Raw genomic sequence first — 9,529 nt, 5'->3', positions numbered from 1 at the left:
AGGTATAATCAAAGTCCTTTGGAGTCAATCAATGCAATTCCTAGCCCAAGTATCAAATGATTAGAGAAAAATGTGAGTTCTCAGTCAGTGACAACTCAAGCATTTGTTGTCAGTCTGTCAAGGTGAGTGCCACCTGTACATTTTTTTGAGAAAGAAGTGAATCTAGGAATGATATATATGTGTTCTGTGAATCTGGTAATAACAGCCTCTCCATTGGCTATTTGTGTCTGCAGTATCACCAGCACTGCCCCACACACCTTATAAATGTGACATGCTATCAAAACAGTCACCATTTTCCAACATGTACCAAGCAAAGATAAATTGATTTCAATTTTAAAATATAGCTTTCAAGATCAGAGCAATGGCAACCTTAGTCAAATGTGTGTTTTCTCCTCTTAATTTCCATATTCACACAAGTCTTTGTTTTATCATTTCACTATTCTGTGTGTAGAGCATTCGATTCATCATGTCAGAAGTGCTTTTGGGAAAAAAAAGAAATTGCTGGGTAGAAATTTTGTCTATGTCATAAATTTCTGGAAGGCAGACAGTACATTTCATTTATCACAATATTCCTTTAATAACTGAGGGAGAGCCTATTCAACACCCAGTATGTTTCAGGCATTGTATTAAGTGTCAAAGATCTGAAGACACGATAACTTCACTACCTGCCAGGAGGACACAATGAGAACAGGGTATATCCGAAACCTCTGGTATTTCTGGCAAAGTTGCAAATATCTAGGCCCACTCAAGATTTACTGAATCAGAATCTCTGGTGAGTGTCCTGAGAATTCTACCACATAAACTTTTGTGGGTTAGAATTGTGCCTTGTTCTTCATTTTATTGCCAATGCTAAGCACATATCCTGAGAGAGAGAGTAGACACTCAATACCTACTTGTTAACTTTAATCATTCCACAAATATTTGAAAATATTGGCCTTCTATGGGCCAAAGTTCTAGACAGAAATTCACATTTTCATGCGGTTTACATACAAGGGAGAGGGGGAGAAAATAAACAATAAATAAATACATGATAAGAAAAGGCAGTCAACACTATTAACTCAAATGTCAGGCTAAGCCTCCTTGAGAAGGTGACATTTGAGGTAGGACTTGAAGAAGGTGAAAAAGCGAGCCTAGTAGATGTCTGGGGGAGTAGAATTCCAAAAATAGAGAACAGCTAGAGCAAAAGAAGTAAGGCAGGAGTGTGTTTGACATGTTAGAGTAACAAGTATCCTCCTGGGCCAGGGTCAGAATAAGCACGGAGGTGAAGAGGTCGAAGAGGCAAAGAAGAGAGAGATCATATAGACCTTGTATGCCATTTTTAAGGCCTTTAGGTTAAATGAGAGAATGAATTAATAATTGAATAAGCTAATGAATAAAGCTGCTACTATGTTATTTGGCAAGTACTAAGAAATTCAGAGGGTGCTCAGAGGGGAGCCTACTGTTATAAGCATTCAAATATTTGAATATTAGATTTTTCTCTTTGCAGTTATAAGGTGCATTTTACTATCATCAGTTTTGCCATTGGCTAGTGAAAACCAAATATGGTTCTAATAAGAGCAGTGCTCTTTCTGGTTTCTTTTGATTGTTTTTTGTTTTTGTTTTTGTTTTTGTTTTTTCTTAATATGTGCACTATTTTTAAGGAGAAAAATTCTCTTGTTTTTGCTTTTCCTAAAATTAGCCATCATGGTAGAAGTAGAATGAAACTTCTGTGTTCTGTCCTTCAATCAAGAGTTCCTTCTATTATCTCAGATTGTTTCAAGATACCCAGAATGTCTGACAAATCAGTTCTATGATTCCAAAGGCATAAACACAGTGGCCACCTTAAACTAATATAATGTTGTATATCAACTAGAAATCTATAAAACTGGAAAAAAGAAACCCAAAAGTGGCCTGAAGTGACTGTCCTTTTATTGACATTCTCTACCAAGTAAAAATAAAGTTAAAAATGATTCTACATAACATTTAGTGCATTGATGTTTTCTACAGTACAAATTCTTCCTGTAATATCAGATATCATTCTTCAGGAGGTTCAGTCATGTCCATGAATGTTTCACACATCTTGATAAGATTATATAGATTACTTTGTCATAGAAAAACTATAGTTTTTAAAATAAACAACCAAATCAAACAAAACACCAGTCAAATCAGAAACACACACATACACACACCCCTAAAGAAACAACTTCAGAGTAAAGTTTTAAGAAGATCATGGTTCCAGTTCCTATTTGCTTTCAGGAATACAGTGAGTTATTTGAGAATATACTCCAGCACAAATAGAAAGAAAGAGCTGAGATCCAGAAAAAGAGTGGCTTCAACTTAGAAGAGGAAAGAAGAAAAGGTCCAGAAAGATAGCTGTGCAGTAGGTACAGGGTAATTAGAACATCTCAGAATTTTCTCCTTGGCAGGACTCTTCAACCTGCATAAGGTTGACATTTCAGTCATTGGAGAATCACACCTCATTACTGCACAGGTCAATAGATGTTACTGGTACTAACTGAGAGTAACACTATTTGGATCTTTCGAAACAAAACAGAAAATTCAATGAATTCTGAGAATCTTACAGGAGTTGCAAAGCTTTTATTCTGACTGGTTGAAAATTAATAAAGATTTGAAATTGTCTTGGGAAAACAATACCATGCACTCTTAACTATCTGCTTCAATTTACCTTCAGTACTAAATCGATCCACACAAGGTGACTTCTTAGCCTAAGTAAAAAGAACATTACTCTTCACATGTGTTGGTCCAGGCAACAAAGCTACTGAATTCTTCAGAAAACTAAAAAAAAAAAAAAAAGCAAGATTAAAAATATCGCATTTGCAAACTGCATAAATAAAGACTCTTGAATCACATTATCTTAGGTATTTCATGTCAATGGATAAAATTTATAGTTGAAGTATGTCATTTGATTCAATCACATTAAATTTACCTGCAAATGTGTCAAAAGCCAATTGAAAAAGTAAAAAAGAACATGGTGACAGACAAGAAGAGAGAAAGAAAAGGAAATGTCGTTTTAGCCTGATTATTTTCTATGAAATTATTAAACTAATTTCAGAATCTCTAAATTCTTTCAAGCTGTATTTAATGACGAATTATTCTATTTTATAACTTAATTATATTAGGATTATTAAATATATATTTCAACTGCAATGCATATATAATAGAATTATATTTTTATATTTGACATTAATATACTGCTGTATTTTAGTAAAATTTTAAAGTTTTGTTCTCATCTTTTTTTTCAGGTTTTTATAATGCTTTTTAAAAAATGATTGGAGTGTTTGGGAAATCCAGTATTTTGTCTTGTCTAACATTAAACAGGTCATGTAACACCGTTCATTTTATTCTCTGTCCCACATGAACAATCCTTTAATATTGAAATAATTTTTCTTGGAACTAATATGTAGTGTTCTTTCTCATAAAATAATTTCTTTACTCATACTATTCATCTTGCACCTAAGAAATTGTGCTCATTTAGTCATTTGTAAAACCACCTATATTAGCAGAGTATATTTAAAATGATTATAAACTTATATAAATGAACCATGTAGTCCCACATAGTTACAAATTTTAATTTATTTGCATTACATTGATGTGTTAAATATTTTATACTGTGGAAAATGTGTTACATGTACATTTGAAGTTTATATTCTACCTGGGAGCAATCCTTGAAAATACATTACTGAACCCTCTCATGCATATTAAAAATACATTTTATTTCTTCTGTGATTTTTGTCATCTATCTTGAGAGCTTAGAGTAAATAATCATTAAAAAACTGAGATAGAAAGAATTGACAAAATAAAGTCTTTATGTTTATAATCTGAAGTCAGCCACACAATTCTGGCATGAAAAACTCACCAGCTATGCATTAGTAAATTCAAACATTGTAGTTTCAGGTTTTAACCTTATAGTGTCAATAAAAACACAATATGTGTCCAGGAGAGGTTGTTTATGAAAAAAAATCTTGATGGTAATTTTCAAAATATTGTTTATTTTTTAAAATAATGCATCCTTTTAACAGAAATTAGTTTACTTAAATTCATAAACTGTAAAATTCACTGATCTGATGTAAAATAATATTTTTGGTGACAGTCTCAGATATTGACCAGTTTAACCAAATACTTATAGAAATTACTAGGAGACAACATTTTCCTTCTCTCTAACAAGATTCCCCATTTCTCCAGCTTTCACTTCTCTTCCATCTTCTTCCTATTCCTCCTTTCTTCATATAGAATGTGTTTGTTTGCTTTTTTCTTTCTTCTCCATCGTTCACATCCTTTTCGTTTCTTCCCCTTCTCTTCTTTTCTTCCTTGCCTTGTCTTCTCTCCTTTTCATATCAGGGCTTTGCTTGCTTCCTTTAACTTCTTTATGACTGTTTCCCTCTTTCATTTTGTTATGTTAAAATTCCTTTTGGCAAAATCTCTCCTTTAGATACATCAGGGTCCTTGCATGAAATGTCTGGAAAATTAATTCCATGTACATTTTAGGAAATCTTGCTCACAGCTGCATTTTTCCATTAGAGATGGTTTCAAAGGCTACATTAAAAAAACCACAGCCAAATGAGGCAAAGTTTAAGTGAGAAAACATGTGTGGAGCATTAAGCTAGTGACAGGAACAGGGTTATACTTCTCAGAGAAGCAGAAAAGTTCTGTAAATGTCTTTCAAATAAAACAAGAACATTTTTTGAGTCCTAGAAATAAAAATCAGTTGGCCAAAACAATGAAATTTACAAAAACAAAATTCACATTTGGTTTGAAAGAGAATTATAGCTCAACTTCTTAAATAACTGGTAAACAGGAACCACATATGTGAAAATAACTTCAAGTATACCTGATAACAAAAGAGAGAGACATTCAACTAGGAAACATTCCATCCATTTATTCCCATTCTTTATTGGCTATTTGATCATAATGATTTTCTTAATGGTCTGCTAAAAATCATGCTGTTTATCAAATTTCCACTGATGTAGCTCATTAATTTATGACATCTTCTATGACATTTTGGATGATCTTTTTCTATTGATTTTTTAAACATGGCTAACATACAAAATTGATATAAGTAGCAGTAAATTATTAGAAGATTATCTAATCTTTAACAAATTTCGCAATACACGGTTTGCCCTGAAATCTCGGTGAACCTTTTGTGTAGGTCATGGAAAGTACAGGATGAAGTGGAATCTTTTTCTCCCTATAACTATTATACGTATTTGAGAAGGAAAAGTGATAGCTTACACCTCTTTACAGCTGCCCAAGTTGCAGAAGATCTTTCATACATATTCTTATTTAATGTAATTATTTTAAATCTTTGAGAGTAATAAAAGGTACTATTCTGTGTGTTTAAATAGCTCAAAAAGAAAAAAGGACATTTCTATAAGAAAATCGATAGGAGTTAGGAATTGCTATAATATTAAATGAGTAATCATTTTGGCTCTGTGTGAATGAATGTTTACTGTAATTCTGAGCTTCACAAGTCAATTAAGAAGTAATTGATGAGAAATGGTAACAGTTTCTAAGGATCTCTGTTAATCCTGGAAAAGAACTCTCATGAGGAAGTAATTGGGAAAGATATTAAAAATAATGTTTACATATTTATGATCATTTTACTTTTCATCTAGCCTGGAAAGATCAAATATGAAATATGGCTTTTATTTAAAGAAATCTCTACTCACTCCCTCCACCTCCAACCTAATCAGTTGAGTTGAAGCACTGAGTTAAAAGTACAAAGAAGCAGCCCTCTCCTGTAAACCTCTCCAATAACTGATGGTTAAGAGCTTCTTTCCAATTCTGTTCTGGAGCTGTTTGGAACAGGTCCAAATAGAAAAAGAAAGTAAATTGTTTATAGAAAGATACTTGAGAAGGTGAGAGAGAAGGAGTCTGGAAAACTATGGAGTGATATAATGAGGTGAATCTTCTTACAGGCAAAAGTTGAGAGAAATTAGAAAACAGAAAATTTCTACTAAATAACAACAATAACATATAAAATGTATACAGAACAAATAGTAAGTAAAAGTTTTTGACTCTATTGGGAAAAGACACTTGATTTTGGGAGAAGACACTCAATATAGATATTTTTATCTTTTTGTTTTTTTGTTTCTTTAATTTTAAAATTATTTTATCAGCATAATATGTGATTCAAAAAAACAAACAATGTTATAAAGCCAAAAAAAAAAAAAGAAAGAAAGAAAAACCACCCCAATAACTCTCCCTGTTTACCTAGTCACCAAGGGAACCCCTTTAAACTCTTTTAAAGGTTAATACTTACCTCCTTACCTCTAAAGAATATATGCAGGTTGCATAGTTCGATGTTATCTATTGCTTTTAATCAGGGCAGCTGAGGATTTTTAGTCCTTTTCCATGCCATCTCTATTCTCCATGTATGGTTTTATCACAATTTGGGGTTAAATTAAAATTCCGCTCTTCTCTCCCTTACATACTTAGTGTAGTATGTTATGTACTTATAAATAGATTTTTAAAGCTCAATCAGATTCAGGTTTGACTTTTTTATAGCAAGATTATCTTATTAGTAATGCAGTTCCGTAAGGTATCATGATGAATGTATAGATTTAAACATATTTGATGCATTTCAGTTATGTTCAATAATGTCATGGAATACAATCAGCAAAATTTAAACTGTGGGTAACTACAGAAAAAATTAACTGCTTTCTATAAAAAAAATGCCAGGAAAGAAAAAGAAAAAAAGGAATAGCAGGGGAAACCTAAGCTGCAATGAATAGTCATTTGGATCCCGGTTCAAAAAAAAATATGGCGAAAAAAGAAAAATGTTAACAGTAAAAATGAAGAAATGCATACAATGAATGTATAGCTAATAATTGTAAGAAATTGTTGATTTGGGGAAATAGAATAATGATAATGTAGTTTTTTTTAAATGATAATTTTTAAAGGATTAATAATTGCTGAAGTTAGGTGAAAAGTACACAGATTTATTACATCGTTTTTCTAATTTTGTATATGTTTGACATTTTTGTAATAAAGCTTTAAAAATTCCTATTCTGTACTTTTCTCATTATGACTATATAAATATTGTTCATTGCTCTGCCAAGCAGAATATCTTTATTTTATTACTTGAACATTTTTTAAAAGTTAAAATTGCCTTGCTTATTTTTTTCTTAGTTTTCTTTGAACTTAAAGCTGTTTTTCAGTAACTCTCTAAACGTTACCGAATGCCTCTGAACGCAATTTTTCGACACAGTCAAGCCTATTAGATAATCTATTGGGTTTTTTTTCTTTTCCTGAAAGAACTGATACTAGAACTCCACCCTTTTGTTCTAATCTTTACTACTTGCTCTCTAGGCCTAATAAACAGTTTTCATCCTGAGAATTCTCTTTTCATTTCTTTTTTCTTGCATCTGTTTACTGCGTTTTTTTCTTTTCTCCCTTATTTTGATGGAGCACATCTTCAGAAGTTTTCTCAGAAAAGTGCATGAGATAATTTTTTAAGAAGCTGTTGGTCTGATCATATCTTTATTCTAGCTCTGCACTATTGATGGTTTGACTGGGTAGAGAATTCTAGATTGGCAATAGTTTTCGCTCATAATTGAAGCTATTATTCCATTGTTTTGTAGCTTCTAATGTGTGAGAAGTCCGATGTCATTCTTATTCTTAATTCTTTGATTTGACTTATTTATTTTCTTTGAAAAAATGGTTTAGAATCTTTATGACTAGTAGTCTGGAAATTTATAATTGCATTGCTGTGCAATTATTGCAACATTTTCTCCTATCTTTCTGAATATACTGAGTATATTGATTTTATTTTCTTTGAAAATTTTTATGTTCTCTACATTTTAAACTTTTTCTGAGGTTATTTTTACTTGTTTTAGTATATCTTCCTTTATATCAGAATTTTTTCTCAAATATCAAGTGATCTTTGGCTATTTATTCAGTGTTAACAATGACATTCTGAAAAGCTAATTAAGAAATATGTCTGCATGAATACAGCTTATTAACTCTATTAACCAGTAGGTTTTACTCTAGGCTGATCAAATGATTGACTGAATCTTTTGTTAGAGAACCTTGATTTAAAAATCTGCAGTATTTTTCTTTGGGATCGTTAAGTTTCTCAAAGAAGAATACACTTATCTCTTGCCAGGGCTTGGGAGTGGAGATGGGAAGAAAACTCTGTTTGTCATCATTCTGGTAAGGAGCATAGCTAAGGCTGATCTAACTGCTCAATATGATAATTTTAATGTTATCCCCAATGTCAACCCAGCATCTCACTCATAAAGATAGTTTGCTGAATTCTTTTGGTTATACTTGACTAGGTTCTTGACAGCAGTTCACCCAGTGCAATCAAAGGCAGCCATAACACTCACTCATTAGTAATCATCCCATCTAGGCATTCAAATTGCAACTATAATATACCTAGGAAAAAATAACCATTTTCTTCTTAGTTAAATTTGGAAACATAAATGTATTAAATGATGATAAATATCACAAAGCTATAGAGTTTAAAGGTTTTATGACACATGCTTTATATGAAACCCTAAACAAACAATGAAAGAATTAAATAATATTCACTTCTGCGATGGGAATATTTGGTGGATATAGATATCCAGGTGTGTTTTCAGATTGAAGTTAAATGATATTTAAATCAATATAATAGCATTATAGTAGTGAATAAACACACACGTAAGAGGAAAGACAAAAAAAACTGTTCATTGAGGTAAAGATTTTCCAAGTTTCTTTTCTCTCATAATTCAATAGGCTAGAAAATAAAGTGTAGAAGTATAACAATCTTTATGATCTTTACCCACATCAGTACTTATGTTATAAAATGTCTTTATGGCCTGAATGAAATCACTTTTATCTGGCGAACTCATCAACTTTTTCAGTATATTTCTGTTGATGAAAAGTAAATATCTAGATTCAGCCATAATCTATAAACAAAGCTTCAAAAGTGTGTGTGTATGTATATCTAGATAGGAAGATAGATAGGTAGATGATAGATAGATAGATCATAGATATAGATAATTTCTTACTGAACAAGCCTAACTTAAAAATCTATAGTCACCTCAAACTCAACTTATTCAAAATGAATCTGTCATTGTTTCCAGAAACTAAGGTCCTCCTCCTGCATTTCTTCTCAGACCCATAGTGTCACCATCACTCACTCAGTCTTCTGAGCTAAAAATCTGGGACACAGAATTCTCTTTCAGACATCATAACACACACACACACACACACACACACACACACACACTATTTATAAAAGCTGGTCACTTCTGTCTCAAAATTTCTCCCAGATTCAGTCCCTCCTTTCCAGAACTATTGATGCCATTATCATTAACCAGGCTTTTTGCACAGACTTCTTGTTTAAACTCTTTGTCTGTCTTTAATACTGCTACCAGATTTGACTCTGACTGTAAATCTCCATGTGGCACTCTTCTAATTAACGTTTCTGTGATTGACCGACCACATACCACCCAGAGACTAAAAACACACCCCTTTTACACTCAAGACATGGCCTTCGTCTGTTCTACACCTTGTACCTTACACTATAATGATATAAAACAAC

This window comes from Pteropus vampyrus, unplaced genomic scaffold (assembly GCF_000151845.1).
Source record: "Pteropus vampyrus isolate Shadow unplaced genomic scaffold, Pvam_2.0 Scaffold493, whole genome shotgun sequence".
Lineage (NCBI taxonomy): Eukaryota > Metazoa > Chordata > Mammalia > Chiroptera > Pteropodidae > Pteropus > Pteropus vampyrus.
Note: the sequence above shows the minus strand (reverse complement) of the source record.